The sequence below is a fragment of the Loxodonta africana genome, chromosome 23 (assembly GCF_030014295.1).
Source record: "Loxodonta africana isolate mLoxAfr1 chromosome 23, mLoxAfr1.hap2, whole genome shotgun sequence".
Taxonomy (NCBI): Eukaryota; Metazoa; Chordata; class Mammalia; order Proboscidea; family Elephantidae; genus Loxodonta; species Loxodonta africana.
This window is the reverse complement of record NC_087364.1, coordinates 76,741,437-76,756,954: the sequence shown is the minus strand read 5'-3', so window position 1 is coordinate 76,756,954 and position 15,518 is coordinate 76,741,437. Positions and strand designations below refer to the sequence as shown.

At 41.9% G+C, this 15,518-nt stretch overlaps 1 protein-coding gene across 3 annotated transcripts in view; it reads right to left on the bottom strand.

Moving 5' to 3' along the window:
* SCHIP1 (schwannomin interacting protein 1) overlaps nt 1–15,518 on the bottom strand; it is a 147,084-nt gene that overhangs the window by 24,072 nt on the left and 107,494 nt on the right. The gene's annotated exons all lie outside the window — the stretch shown is intronic.

Genomic DNA, 15,518 nt, shown 5'->3' with positions numbered 1-15,518 from the left:
ACCTAGATGCCCATCAATGGATGAATGGATAAACAAATTATGGTATAGTCACACAATGGAATACTACTCAACAATAAAGAACAACAATGAATCGGCAACACATCTCTTAACGTGGGTGATCTGGAAGGCATTATGCTAAGTGACATTAGTCAGTCACAAAAAGACAAATATCGTATGAGACCACTATTATAAGAACTCAAGAAAAGGTTTAAAGACAGAAGAAAACATTCTTTGATGGTTATGAGAGTGGAGAGGGAGGGAGAGGGTATTCACTAATTAGATAGTAGACAAGAATTATCTCAGGTAACAGGAAGGACAACACACAATACAGGGGAAATCAGCACAACTGAACTAAACCAAAAGCTAAGAAGTTTCCCGAACATAACCAAACACTTGGAGGGACAGAATAGCAGGGGTGGTGGTCTGGGGACCATAGTTTTGGGGAACATCTAAGTCAAGTGGCATAACAAAGTTTATTAAGAAAATGCTCTGCTTCCCAATTTCGTGAGTAGCGGCCATCTAAGATGCATCAACTGGTCCCAACTCACCTGGTGCAAAGGAGAATGAAGAACACCAAAGACACAAGGAAAATAGTAGCCCAAGAGACAAAAAGGGCCACATAAACCAGAGATTCCATCAGCCTGAGACCAGAAGAACTAGAGGGTGCCCAGCTACCACCAATGACCACCCTGACAGGGACCACAACAGGGAGTCCCTGCTGGAGCAGGAGACAAGTGTGCAGAACTCAAATTCTCATAAAAAGACCAGACTTAACGGTCTGCTTGAGACTAGAGGAACCCCAGAAGATGTGGTCCCCAGACTCTCTGTTAACCCAGAACTAAAACCACTCCTGAATCCAACTCTTCAGACAAAGACTAGACTGGACTATAAAACACAAAATAATACTCGTGAAGAGTGGGCTTCTTAGTTCAAGTAGATACACGAGACTAAATGAGCAGCTCCTGTCTGGAGGTGGGATGAGAAGGAAGAAAGGGATAGGAGTTGGTTGAATGGACACAGGAAACCTGGGGTGGAAAGGGGGAGTGTGCTATCTCATTATAGGGAGAGGAACTAGGGTCACATAACAATGTGTGTATAAATTTTTGTATGAGAAACTAACTTGAGCTGTAAACTTTCACCTAAAGCACAATAAAAAAGAAAGAAACTAATAGAACTGACACTCACTAGCTTTCCCTTGGTGAAGCATCAGCCCTGTACCCTAACCCGATTCTCTAGAGAGCTATAAATACTTGCATTCTTCAGACAGCTGTTGGTTCTAACTCCACATCAGTGTCCATTTCCTTCACTAATGACCACTTACATATAATTAAATTTGGAATTACAGGATCTTAATGTTGGGAAAATGCATTTTCACCAGAAATACTCTCAAGCGTGAATTAAAGACAGAATGAAGCCTCTTCTGATACAGGAATAAAATCAGATCTCTCCAGGAGCCAAATGGGTTTGTTTGCCCTTGATCTCAATCTGCTTTCATCTTAATTCAAGGGCAAATGATTTCCAAGCAGTTGGCATTCTGAAAGAACAAAAGTTGCCATTTTTGAGCAGGTAGTATATAGTAGGTATTTTACATGTATTCCCTCTAACCCTGAGAATACACATAAAGCAAGTATTATAACCCCTATTTTACAGATGAGAAAACTGAGGCTCAGAGAGGCTAAGTTACATGAGGGAACTGGTATTTTACTTGAGGAGAGTTTGTCTTCAGAGGTCAAGGAACTTTAAGAAGATGGAATAAATTAATGAACGGAAGGGAGAAAAAAAGGATATATGGTGTATGTTCTGCTGTGTATTTTCACCAAAATTAAAATTAAAAAAGAGAAGATAAAAAATAAAAAGAAAGTAAAAACCAAAAAACTGGGGACTTTAATGCCTAACAATGTGAGATTGTTTAAGCACATGATGGAAACCCTGGGGCCATAGTGGTTAAGTGCTACGGCTGCTAACCAAAGGGTCGGCAGTTCAAATCCGCCAGGCGCTCTTTGGAAACTCCATGGGACAGTTCTACTCTGTCCTGTAGGGTCGCTATGAGTCGGAATCGACTCGACGGCACTGGGTTCGGTTTGGTTTTTTGGTAAGCACATGATGGTGAAATACGCGAGGGACTGTCACGCAGCGGGTAAACTGCACCTGCTGGAAGAACAGCCCTGAACGTGGGCAAGCGTTTCTGGTGCACCATTACGCGAAGCAAACAAAACAACAGGCTACAAAACCATAGGTAGGGTATGATTTCAACTTTGTAAAAAAAAACTGAGGAGATACATGCACAGAGAAAATGGCAGGCAATATACCTAATTATTTTTTGTTGGAAGAAATTCAATTGACTTTAAATTTTTTCTCTTTTGAACTCCTCTGAGTTGCCATGTGTGGGCATTTCGCAGGAATTAAAAAAGCACAGGAAGAGCGACTGGGAGGGCTGGTGATTATCGCGTGTGTGTTGGGGAAAAGGTGAGTAGGCTGAAATGTGTGACAGCTGAAGGGGACTGCTGCGCCTGACTCAGCCTGTGTCCCTGCGGGGACAGTGACTCACACATGAGTCAGGCTGTGCTTCTGTTGCTGGCAGGGTGGGGGCAAGAAACACACTTTGTTATAAGTGAGCATTTCCGTGGATGGACGTCTTGATTCAACTGCTGACATTGCCCCCACTCCTGACATCTCCCAGCCCCGTCCCGATCTTGTCCTCCCAGGGCCTGGAGTACATTACAGACTCTAAAATAAACCGTGTGGATTGTACTTTGTGTTTTTAGAGCCAGCCTGCCTATTCATTCTGCTCAGCTCGTGCGGGTTTAAACTTGTCTGCACACTTGCTGGTGGGCTTCTGGGGCACGCTGCTGGAACGGTGCAGGTTAGGACGGAAACGCTCAGGCCTCTAAGAGAAAATGTCCCTGTGGCTGGAGTGAAAACACGGCCGTGGGGGGTCAGTGCCTGCGTGAGCTTTTCAGGGGTCTGACTGCTGCATTAGGTGAAAATCTTAACTGTCAATTTCTTTCACTCTTTTGAATCAATGCTTTCACCACTTTTTATATTCATGCTTAAAAACATCTTGGGGCTGTCAGTTTTAGGCTTGGTCCATAGTAAGCTTTATCTCAAAAACTTTCTTTTTCATGATTTGATTTATGACCACTTGAATTCTATGTGAAAATTAAAAAGAGCAAGGTAGAGCTACTGAATTGCATGAAGGATGACACAGGACGGGCAGTGCTTCGTTCTGCGGGTACTCAGGCTCACTGTGGGTGGGGACTGACTCAACAGCACCTGACACAACACTACCATCTTCAAATGTCTAACAATCGCGGTTGCCCAGCAGCTGGTGGCATGACTGGACTACTGTACTGTAAGCTTTTGACCAGGAAGTCAACCACAAACCACGTAAGGACTGTTTGAGGAGGAGGTGGGCTCTGGTTGTTGTCCGTTAACGCCATCTGATAAGAACAACAAAGCTGTCACATCAGAACTTGCAGAATGGAGGGCAGATGCTTGGAAGGCAAAACACAGCAAGCTCCTGATGGCACAAAGAGTGGCACTGTGGGAAAAGCAGGGCATTGACAACCTCCCGATGGTACAGAGGGAGGTGCTGTGGGAAAAGCAGAGCATTGACAACCTCCCGATGGCACAGAGGGAGGTACTGTGGGAAAATCAGGCACTGATAACCTCCCGATGGCACAGAGGGAGATACTGTGGGAAAAGCAGGGCATTGACAACCTCCTGATGGCACAGAGGGAGGTACTGTGGGAAAAGCAGGGCACTGACAACCTCCTGATGGCACAGAGGGAGGTACTGTGGGAAAATCAGGCACTGATAACCTCCTGACGGCACAGAGGGAGGTACTGTGGGAAAAGCAGGGCATTGACAACCTCCCGATGGCACAGAGGGAGGTACTGTGGGAAAATCAGGCACTGATAACCTCCTGATGGCACAGAGGGAGGTACTGTGGGAAAAGCAGGGCATTGACAACCTCCCGATGGCACAGAGGGAGGTACTGTGGGAAAAGCAGGCACTGACAACCTCCCAATGGCACAGAGGGAGGTACTGTGGGAAAATCAGGCACTGACAACCTCCCGATGGCACAGAGGGAGGTACTGTGGGAAAATCAGGCACTGACAACCTCCTGATGGCACACAGGAGGTACTGTGGGAAAAGCAGGCACTGACAACCTGAGGGAAAGAGGTTGAAGAACGAGTCAGGTTCTGAATGTGAAAAAGTTTTAGGACCACTATAACTAAAGTACTTCATTTCTTTATTTCTTATATGCACGAAAGAGAAGATAAAAGTCTACCCAAATAAGTTTAAAATGATTCTTTCAATTAAAAAAAAAAATTCTAAGTAATAAGGAGGTATAGTTTCACTGTTCTTTTGGCGGTAGTTTTTCTTATTTAAAAACCAAAAACCAAGCCTGTTGCCATCGAATGGATTCCGACTCATAGGGACCCTACAGGACAGGGTAGAACTGCCCCATACGGTTTCCAAGGAGCACCTGGTGGATTTGCACTGCCGACCTTTTGGTTAGCGGCCATAGCTCTTAACCACTACACCACCACTGTTTCCTAGCCCACAGCCATCAAGTTGATTCCATCTCAGAGGGACCCCACTGGGTTTCCAAGGCTGTAAATCTCTACGGAAGCAGACTGCAACATCTTTACCCTGTGGAGCTGCTGGCGGTTTTGAGCTGCCAACCTTTTGGTTAGCAGTCAATGGCTTTGACCACTGCACTGCTACGGCTCCTTTTGCTTGGCAAAGTACAGCGTCAGCAGAAAAGAGGAAGACCCTCAACGAGGTGGATTGACACAGTGGCTGCAACAACGGGCTCAAGCATAACAACGATTGTTAAGGATGGCTCAGGACCGGGCAGTGTTTCGTTCTGTTGTGCATAGGGTCAACTCGACGGCACCTAACAAGAACAACAACAAAATAACAGCGTGTCTTCCAATCAATGGTGTGTAAGAGTCAATGAAAAATGGTAAAAACAATCATAGCAAACACTGGCACAGAGCTGACGCTGGCCCAGGCACTCTCCTGGTGTTTACATGTTATCCTCACAATAACCCTGTGAAGTAGGCACAATTATGCCCCCATTTTACAGATGAGAAAACTGAGCCACAAGTTAAGTCATTTTTGCCTATGGCCAATTAGCTAGTAAGTGACAGAGGTAAGATTCAAACCCAGACCATCCGGCTCCCAAGACTCTGCTCCTAACCACACTACACTGCCTTCCGGATAAACCGGTCTGGAAAGAGCCTGAAATGTGTTGCTAAGTGGAGAACCATGGTGGTACACCATATACGCTGACATACTACTGTCTCAGGACAGCCTGCGGAAGGACAAATAGAAACATGGACACAGTGACTGCGTCTGATGAGAGAAGCCAGAAGACTGGGATGTGAAGGAGATGGGCTTCTCATGGTGCTCTCAAGTGTTTGATTTTTCAAAATCATGTATAAATATTCTACTCACTTTAAAACAAATGAACAACAACAACAAAAAAGCTTTAAAATTATGGCTATTTGACCTTTATTCCCCCTCATATTCAGTTGTAAACTGCAATACATAAAGGTTTCTGTCCTCATCAGAAATATTTTCCACAGGTTTTAAATGCATGAGAACAATCTGCGGGTCACAGGAAACTTTACAACAGGACTGAAAAGGGAGATTGCACTGGACCCCCGATGACAGAGCTCACCTGCAGCAGCTAAGTGTGTTTCCTGGCAGCAGTGAACGCGTTTGCGCCTTTTCAGAGGGACGTGGCCTTGACATGAGCTGTGTGTGTGCAGACACAAGTGTGGACCACCGTCCAGGGCAGTGGAAATTGCAATAATAAAGCCATTATAGCGTCTCAAAGACAACGTGCCAATGAAAAATAATTCCTAGAAGCTCTTTTAATTAAACATTCAGCTGTCCACTGGAGCCATTTTTAAATACAAAACGCAGCCCTGTGGCCTTTTTCTCGCTGCCTCCCACCCTTGTGCAATAGCTAAGGCAATTGAATCTCACTGGTGATAAAAAAATTCATAAGATGGGGTACAGCTGGTTATGCCGCTAGCAAGTTGTCAAATTCCGCTTGCACAAAATTCATTGCACCTAATTAAACTGGGGTCATTGGCATTATTGTAAAGAGAGGCTATTTATTGGACAAACAAAATTTCAGAAATACCAATTTGCTCTTCTTCCAGGTTTGTGAAAGAACTGCTTACATAATTAGTTTTGCCATTTTTATCTTATTACTCCTCAAAAGATACACTTCAAACCTTGCTTCACTTTGGAAATTGTGTCATATTTTAGAATACTAGAGGTGATCCTTGGGGGTAAAGCATAAAAAAAGTGACAGGTGGTCTTGTAGCTCACCAGTAACTTTTCCGATCATATAAAAAAGGGTTCATAAGCTACCATTTACAATAAAATGCAGCTTTGGATTACTTACATGAAGGGGTTTTCTAAGCAATTTATTGCTACATGTGAATCGGCTTAATATGAAGTTTAAAATACATGTTAGGTGTTATAAATAGGTTGTGCATATTTAATTATTATAAATAGTATGTGTCTATTATTTCAAGAGAGATACCACAGGAAGCAAATTTCATTACGTTTTAACAAGCAACCACTTTCTCACCCATGCTGGGCAGATACGACCACTCTGTTTACTTCTTCCAGGACATTATGCAAAAATTATTACTGTTAGAAACAAGAGGGTGATTCACGTTCCTGGCAAAATGATGTTGGTTTGACTGTGAGTCCATGGCAGATTTTATATAGAGTCTCGGTTCCTCACATTCAAAGCTCCTGTGTATCTTATTTCTTGAAAATCTCTCTAGACGCAGTGTTATCTGTGCAGCTGGTACAGTCCCCTGGGCTAGGGTGCCCCTCTCCTCCCAGACCAAACACAAAAGGAGGTGGTGGGTGCTCCCGTGGTCTTGTCTCAGCCACTCACCAATAAACCTACACGGACAAGAAAGAAATGGCTCTGATTTGGGGGTGCTGGAATGGCTGCAATAAGTAAACAGTAATAAAGGCTGCTGGAAATTTCTCTGGGGAATTTCTGGTTTCTGTAATATTCATGGCGTTTGAAGAGAAGGGTATAGCCTATTCTTGGCTATACCATCCACTGCATACTTTATGAAGAAGAGTGTACTGGATTGTATTTATATTTAGGTTTTTTTTTAAGTAAAATCTATCTTGGGGTAAGGTGAGAACAGAGGTCACAATCCGATTACGTCTATGGTCACACAGTGGAGAAGGCAGAGAAAGTTTTCCTCATAATCTCAGGTCAGGTTGTAACGTCTGTGAAAACGAAAAACTTCCTAGATTTCTACCACTAATTACCAGTCTGTCTCGAGTTCCCACAGCAGCCACCCCAGTTTCCACTCTTTGAGTAACACTAAGCTACACAGACTCAGAGTCTGAAATACAATGCTAACTGGTTTTAAGATTAATTTGGTCAATGAAAAAATGATATTACTTTGATAGTGACGTATTATACTAGTAAGAAAAGAAAACCTCAATCAACCAATCCCACCAGCATCGAGTCGATTTCCACTCATAGCGACCCAGTAGGACAGAGTAGAACTGCCCCATAGGGTTTCCAAGGACTGGCTGGTGGATTCGAACTGCCGACCCTCTGGTGTGCAGGTGAGCTCTTAACCACTGCGCCACCAGGGTTCTAAGAAAAGAAAAGGAATATTTATTTTTCAAGACTATAACTAAACCTAATATTTTTTAGAAACCTTTTTTCAGGAATAGATCATTTATTTTCTCATTTTCTTTTAAGCTTTTAAAAACTTTTTTCCCTGAAACTTTTATTTAAAAAAAAAATAAAAATTTATTTTTAAATAGAAAAAAATGATAAAGGTCACACAGTCTCAGTTTGAACAGGGTATGTGTGGATTAGCAAATTTTGAAGAAAAAAAACTACACTTCCTATATTTGCAGATTTCAAATTTAATTAGTTGAGTTTCATATCAAACTTATTTTTTTGCTGCAGTAGTAGGCATGAAATGTCTTTATGGGGTTACTGTACATTTAAGAGCTTGTCACTCTTTTAAAAAGTGCTTTAAGAAACCGCACTGTCTGGAATGACTTGGCCGGGCTGAAAACCCCGTGGACGACTGAGAAGGACCTACGCTCTCAGGAACCGTATTTTTATGCAAATAAGGCACACGTGTTATAATTTTTGCCAAATTTTCCTAGGCATGCTATGCGCGCTATACGGGTGGACGGGCGCTATTTACACGGGGACGTTATTTGCATACTATGAGTCGGAATCGACTCGACGGCACTGGGTTTGGTTTTTTTGTGTTTTTTTTTTTTATGGTAGCTTAGACACAAGTCTTCCCAGGCTTTCATGCTAGTTCATAATTTCTCACATCATACATTTAATGTTAATTTTTACAGGCAAATGCACACCTTTCTAAGAACATAAACAGAATCTACTATCCTGCCAAAGATTCTACTCACTGGGGTAGGCCCTGCCCTGTAAGTAAGCTCTGTGCTCGGAATCCACTACATCGTAACTTGTCAGAGCCAGAGCTCCACAGGGTTGCTTTGTTTTCCGGGTCTCACAAGTTTTCCACCTTTGAGAGGGTGCAGTCTTACCATTTTAATGTCATTCCCTTTAGTGGAAAATATTTGTTTTCTTTCTCTGATAGGTTTCCACCTTACACAGGTTCCAGTTTTACACAGGTTTTACTGTACTCAGCTAATAAATCCTAAGTCCTCAGTCTTCTTTAAAGTTCAGCATTTAGCTCTTCTGAGTGGTAGATTCACATAAGATTTGTCTGGTTTTGAGTCCCATAAACCCTAATGCTTACTTAACAAATTCAATGCATGTGTTTGAAGCTCTTCGCAGGCCAGGTCGGTGACTTCAAAGTTCTGACGTCCCTCAAGCAATTTTGTAAGCAAGGGTTACAGTGAAGACGTTCAGGGATTGATTAGAAAACAATTGATTCAAAAGGGACAGAGAATATAGACACAATGACAACTGGACGTGTCCACAGGCCTGTCTTCTGCATCATTACCAACGGGGAATGACGGTCATTCTTGGCAGACTCTAAATTTATGGGGATAACGTGATATTTCTTAGAAACATTTCATCATTATTAAAATCATTATTAACCATAATCACAGAAAGTCATCGTGTTCTCACAGAGGATGATCTCACCCCACAAGGTGGAGATGTAACCTCTGAAAGAACAGGATATAAATATTCTTCCTTATGGCGCATCGACAGGCGCAGCTCGTTAGGAGCTACTGTGAATACATGTGTTTAGATATCTGAGTCTCCAAAGGGGGTAGATGACTCAGTGATTTTCAAAATCTGCTCTGCCAGGAGAGTTTCAGGGAGGCCTCGGGGACGTGCAGGGGAGAGATGGTGGGGCAGTGAAGTGGAGGGGTACCTAAGTAGAAGGATGTGGGGTGGTATCTAAGGTAAGGAATGGGGAGGCATTTCTGGGCAGGGGTCTCCTGGTGCCTCTCCTTCAGTCCTCCTGAACTGGAGGACAGCTTTGTCTGTTTTACATATAGAGTTTCTGCACAACGTGTTAAAAAAAATTTAGTTGAGAAAATCATTCTGGTGTTAAAAATACTGAAAACCTTTGTGTGACTTCTAGTTAAGCATTGTACATTGAACACTTGTTTTCATCCATGCTGTCTTCTGAATTCCTACTAAAATAAAATTAAAGGAAGACAGAAGGTATAAACCTACATGGGCAAAGACAATGGAAAAGGAGGCAACAGCAAACAAGAGAACTTGACAAACATTGGAAGATAGAACACAGACACTGCTGCCATTGAGCCGATTCCAACTAAGTGATCCTACAGGACAGAGCAGAGCTGCCTCATAGTTTCCAAGGCTGTCAAACTTCATGGAAGAAGACTGCCACATCTTTATCCAGCAGATAGACCGGTGGGTTCAAACTGCTGACCTTTTGTTAGCAGCCAAGTGCTTTAGCCACTGCGCCACCAGAGTGCCCTACGATGCAGATGGTTCAGAGGTATTTGACTGGAGTCCTGACGGCACAACAGTTAAGCAATTGGTTGCTAACTGAAAGGTTGGTGGTTCAAATCCACCTAGCAGCGTTGCATGAGAAAGACTCCGCGATCTGCTGTCATAAAGATTACATCTTGGAAAACCCTATGGGGCAGAGCTACTCTGTCACACGGGATCGCTATGAGTCAAAATCGACTGGATGGCACCTAACAACACCACCTCGATTAGCTAGGTGCCTGTAGGGTGGGTGGTGGAGGCACCACCACCTGTGCAAGGTAGAACCCTGGAAATGCTCAGGTATGCCTGAGGGCAGGTAGGACTAAAGACAAAGAAAGACTGACTGGACAGGTGAAAGGACCATTTAGATCTTCCATTTTCCCTGCCCAGCCTTGGCCTGGCAGAATAAGTAAGTTTACTGTCCTGAGGGGTTGAATCAGGGAGGCTCCGGACTGGGGTGCACTCAGGCACAGTGAGGTGGTCATGAGGTGCCTTACTGAAAGCAAGGGGATTAAGTGACATGCTACATGCTGAGCCTTTGGCCCTTCCCCAGGCAGCCAGGCTTAAAGCCCCTCCTGATGAGGTTGTATGGTCTCTGTGGCGACCAAGGAAAATCTTTAGACACATTCGTCTGGTGCACCCAATGAAACAGCTGCACCCTTGCAACAGCTTTAACTCAAGTTCACCGTTCATTCACTCACAAATACGTATCGACTGACGAGGTGCTAACCCGTTCCCAAACCCCTTGCCTCGGAGTCGATTTCGCCTCGTAGCAACCCTATGGGACAGAGCAGAACTGCCCCATAGGGATTCCAAGGAGCTGCTGGTAGATCTGAACTGCAGACCTTTTGGTTAGCAGCCAGTTAGCATCCAAACTCTTATCCACTGAACCACCAGGGCTCCTGACTAGGCGCTCTTTTAAGAAACGGTTATGCTGGTGAACAAAATAGAATAAGACCTGCTGTCTTGGAGCTTACATTTTAGTGCTAGTGAAAGACAAAAAACTAATTAAAATATATATAATACAATGTATGCTAGTGATAAGAGCCATAAAGGAAAAAAAAAATCAGAGTAAGAGGAGAGAAAGTGATGGGTATGCTGGGTGTTTATTTTTAATGGGTTGGCTAGGGAAGGTCTTTCTGAGGAGACAACATATGTCAACAAGTCCTATTTACTCGTAGATTTTACAGTTTTTAGTGCCTTACACTTAATGTTAATGAACACAAATAAAAACAAACAAAAAATAAACTCAGAAAAAGCATGGACAATATAGAGATCAGAAGAAAACATTTTAAATAACTAAAATTAATTTCCTCAGTGAAATGAGAAAATATTACACCAAAAGTTTTGAAAATGTAAACAAAATGGACATGTTCCTAGAAAAATTATAATCCATCAGAACTGACTCAAGAAGAAATAAAAAACTTGAACAATCCTACACAGTTATTAAAGAAAGGGAAATAATTGCTAAAGCAAACATACCAGGCCCAGATGGTTTTATAGCTAAGTTCTACTAAACTTGCCACAAACAGATCATGCCAATATTATTCAAATTTTTCTTAGAAAATATAAAAGAGAGAATGTTTCTCAACTCATTTTCTGAAGCCAGCATAACTGTGATACTAAACCAGACAAAAATATTATAAAAAAGAAAAATAACAGATCTGTTTCATTAATGCATATAGATGTAATAATCCTAAACAAAATATTATAAATCATATCCTATAGTGTCCAGAAAGACAGAATACCCCCAAACCAACTTAGGCTTATACCAGGTATGCCAGGATGGTCCATATTTTGAAAACCTATAAATGTATTTCACCATATTAATAGATTAATAGAAAAGAAATCATATAACCATCTCAGCAGACGTAGAATAAGCATCTGATAAGGTTAAATACCCATTCATGATAGAGACTCTTAGTAAATTACTAATAAAAGGGAATATCCTTAGCCTGATAAAGAGAAATCATTAAAGGAAACAAATTTAATATCATCATAAATGGGAAACATTATAAGTATTCTATTTAACATCAGAAATGAGCTCAGGATTCCAACTATTACTATTTAAAACCACTGATATATTAGGGTACTTACCTAGTGCAATAAGACAAAGAAAGGTTCCAGAGGCGTGAGGACTGGAAAGGGACATAAAGCTGCATATGACACCACTGTTTACTTAAAACCCCCTAAGAGTCTACTTTATTAGAAAGAATAGAAGAAATAATAAAAAAGCAGCTGGTTATAAGACTATGTATAGTTAGCTGCATTTCTGTACACCAGCAGCAAACAATGAGACAAGATTATTAAAGAGAATTTAAGACAATATCAGAATATCTAGAAATAAATACAACAAAAGCTGTGCAATACCTCTTAATGGAAAATCACAAAGCCTTATATAGAAACACTCAGTAAAATCTAATAGACAGACCATGCTTTCACAGATAGGAAGACTTGATTTTATAAAAATATAATTCTCCCTAAATTGATCTACAGGTTCAATGCAATTCCAGTAAAAATTCCGATGGAGTATTCCACTGAACTTGATTAGATGATTCTAAAATTTATGTGGAAGAATAAGTAACTAAGAATAAGCAGCATGTTTCTGAAGAAAAAGAGTAAGAAGAGGAATTTGCCTAGCCAGGTATAAAGTTTTATTTTGAAGCGACAGTAATGAAGATCACGTAATATTGGTGCCAGGATAGAGACCCTAACCAATGAAATAGGATGCCTTCCCATGAATGTCTAGGATATACAGAGGCGGCCTGTCAGATCAGTAAGTAAAAGAGGGGCTGTTCCATAAACATGCTGGAAAAAATGATTATCCATACGGAAAAAATGAAATCAAGACTTACACACCATTCTGTATCAAGAAATCAACTCCTGATGGAGTAAAGAATTAAAAAAAAATTCTTGGTCAGAAATCTAGGTGACTATCTTTGGACCGTGGGGTAGAGAAGGGTTTGCTATACAGTACACAGAAAGCGTTGACTATAAAAGAAAGTTTGGTCAAATTGATTATATTAAAATTAAGAATTTCTGGTTATCAAAGACACTTGAGGAAATGAAAAAAAAAAAAAGGTACCGTCTGGGAGAAGATATTTGAAATACATACAATTGATAAAGAATTGTTGTCAGGTGCTGTGGAGTCGGTTCCGACTCACAGCGACCCTACAGGACAGATGAGAACTGCCTCATAGGTTTCCAAGGAGCGGCTGGAGGATCTGAACTGCCGACCTTTTGGTTAGCAGCCGAGCTCTTCGCCACTGCGCCACCAAGGCTCCTGATAAAGCATTAAAACCCAGTGCCGTCGAGTCGATTCTGACTCATAGTGAAAGTATTAGTGTGACTATTTAAAAAATGTCTCTAAGTCAGTAAGAAAAAAAAAAAAAAGAATCCAATAGAAATTTGGACATAAGACCCAAAGAGACATTTTGTAGAAGAGGAAACAATAAACCCAACACCATTTTATGTTCATTCAATTAAAAAAAATTTTTTTTTTTTATCTGGCAGTATCAAGTATTCTGAAGGTTATGGATCCACTGGGTTGCTGCTGGGTGTCCAACTTGTTACAAACCATTCTAGAAAACAGTCTGGTGTTACCTTCTAAATGCAAACATTCATGTATTTTCCTGGTAATTCCACTCAGAGGTGGATCCCTAAGAAACTCTGGTACCTGTACAAGCATGTTTATAGCTGTGTTGTTCACAAATGAGATAATTTTAATTTCAAGACAAACAGTAAAAATTTCCAAGTAATCATAATTTACCACACGGCTCAGCTGTGGATAATACGTGATTTTAATAATGTAAACACTGAATAGTCATTTGATCTTGAATTGCGAAATACCTGTTTTGGGAGAATGAAGGAGGGCGTGTGTGAACGGATTGTATGAGAGAGCTAATTCCACTTTTCTACAGCAGGCAGTCAATAGGTGGTTATTTAAAAGGGAGAGCTATGAAAACGAGCATTTTATTTAGAGATACGCAGATAAAATGAACCCTGGTGGTGCGGTGGTTAAGAGTGTGGCTGTAAGCAAGGAAGTCGGCAGTTAGAATCCACCAGCTGCTGCCTGGAAACCCCACGGGGCAGTTCTACCCTGTCCTGTAAGTTCATTATGAGTTGGAATCTACTCGACCACGATGGGTTTGGCTGGTTGGTAGGTAAAAACCAGAAGAAACAGCCAAGGAGTTAAAAGTTATTGCTTCTGGAGAGTGAGACAGGGACACTGTTTTCTTTGGTGTTGTTATTATAAGCCTGTAGTTATTATCAAGGAGCCCTGGTGGTGCAGAGGTTAAAGCACTCAGCTGCCAACTGAAAGGTCAGTGGTTTGAACCCACCCTTCGCTCCTCGGGAGAAAGATGTGGCAGACTGCTTCTGTAAAAATTTATAACCTTGGAAACCCTATGGGGTAGTTCTACTCTATCCTATAGGGTTGCTATGAGCCGGAATTGACTTGATGGCACTGGGTTTGGATTTGGTAGTTATTATGAACTCTATTTGACTTTCAAAGCTACATGTATGTCTAATTTTGATGAAAACAACCTCCATTTGTACCAGATGGATAGGACGCTGCTGAGCTGAGAGGAGGGACTTCTAGAGATGACTTTTCAGTGCTTTGGAGAATATCAGAGAATAGTAGCAGGAATATTAGAGACCACATGGTCTAATCCCCTCATTTTACAAAAATGGGATGAAAAATCTCAGTGAATTGTCTCAACATCAGAGGCAGACTAGGTCTAACCCTCACGTCTCTAGGTCCCCAGGCCAGGTTCTTCTGCCTCATCCCGCTGGAAAGAGTCACTTGTAGGGCAAAGGAAAAGGCTGATGTTCCCACTCTGGAAGGATGGGTGGGAGCAGCCACGGGCTATCAGGAGACTGCGCTGGCACACAGCTGAGGACGCACGGCCAAGCTGACTTTCCATCTCGATGTACTAACAGAAGCGCAGTGCCTTGCAGATATGCATATATGTGACCACGCATATCTGCTTTCTGAGTTTTGCTGATGTAAATGAATCTCTAAAAGTCAGGGAACCCCTGGGTGGCGCAGTTTATGTGCTTGCTCCTAACTGAAGGTTTGGTGTTTGGAGTCCACCCAGAAGGTTATCAGAAGAAAGGTCTGGTGTTCTGCTTCTGAAGGATCAGCCAGTGAAAACCCTACAGAGCACAGTTCTACTCTGACGCACATGGGGTGACTGTGAGTTGGCGTGGACTCTGTGGCAGCTGGTTTGGTTTTCTAAGGATCAGATTGAAATATAAGGCTTACTAAGAGAAAGATAAAATAGAGTTAGATATTAAAATGCCTAGCTCAGAACAAAAGAGAGACAAGATGGGTATCTGTTGGCTGGATGAACACATAAATGCTATCATAAGTCTCCCAACACCTGTGACAAAAAAATACCTAGTATTTACACAGGATATATTTACTCTTAACCCAAAGGAAGAGAGAGAAGTAACAGACATTGGGGCATGACCAAGGGAACGCTGGTGAGTCTTCTGTTGCCACCATCTTTACTAAACCCGTGTT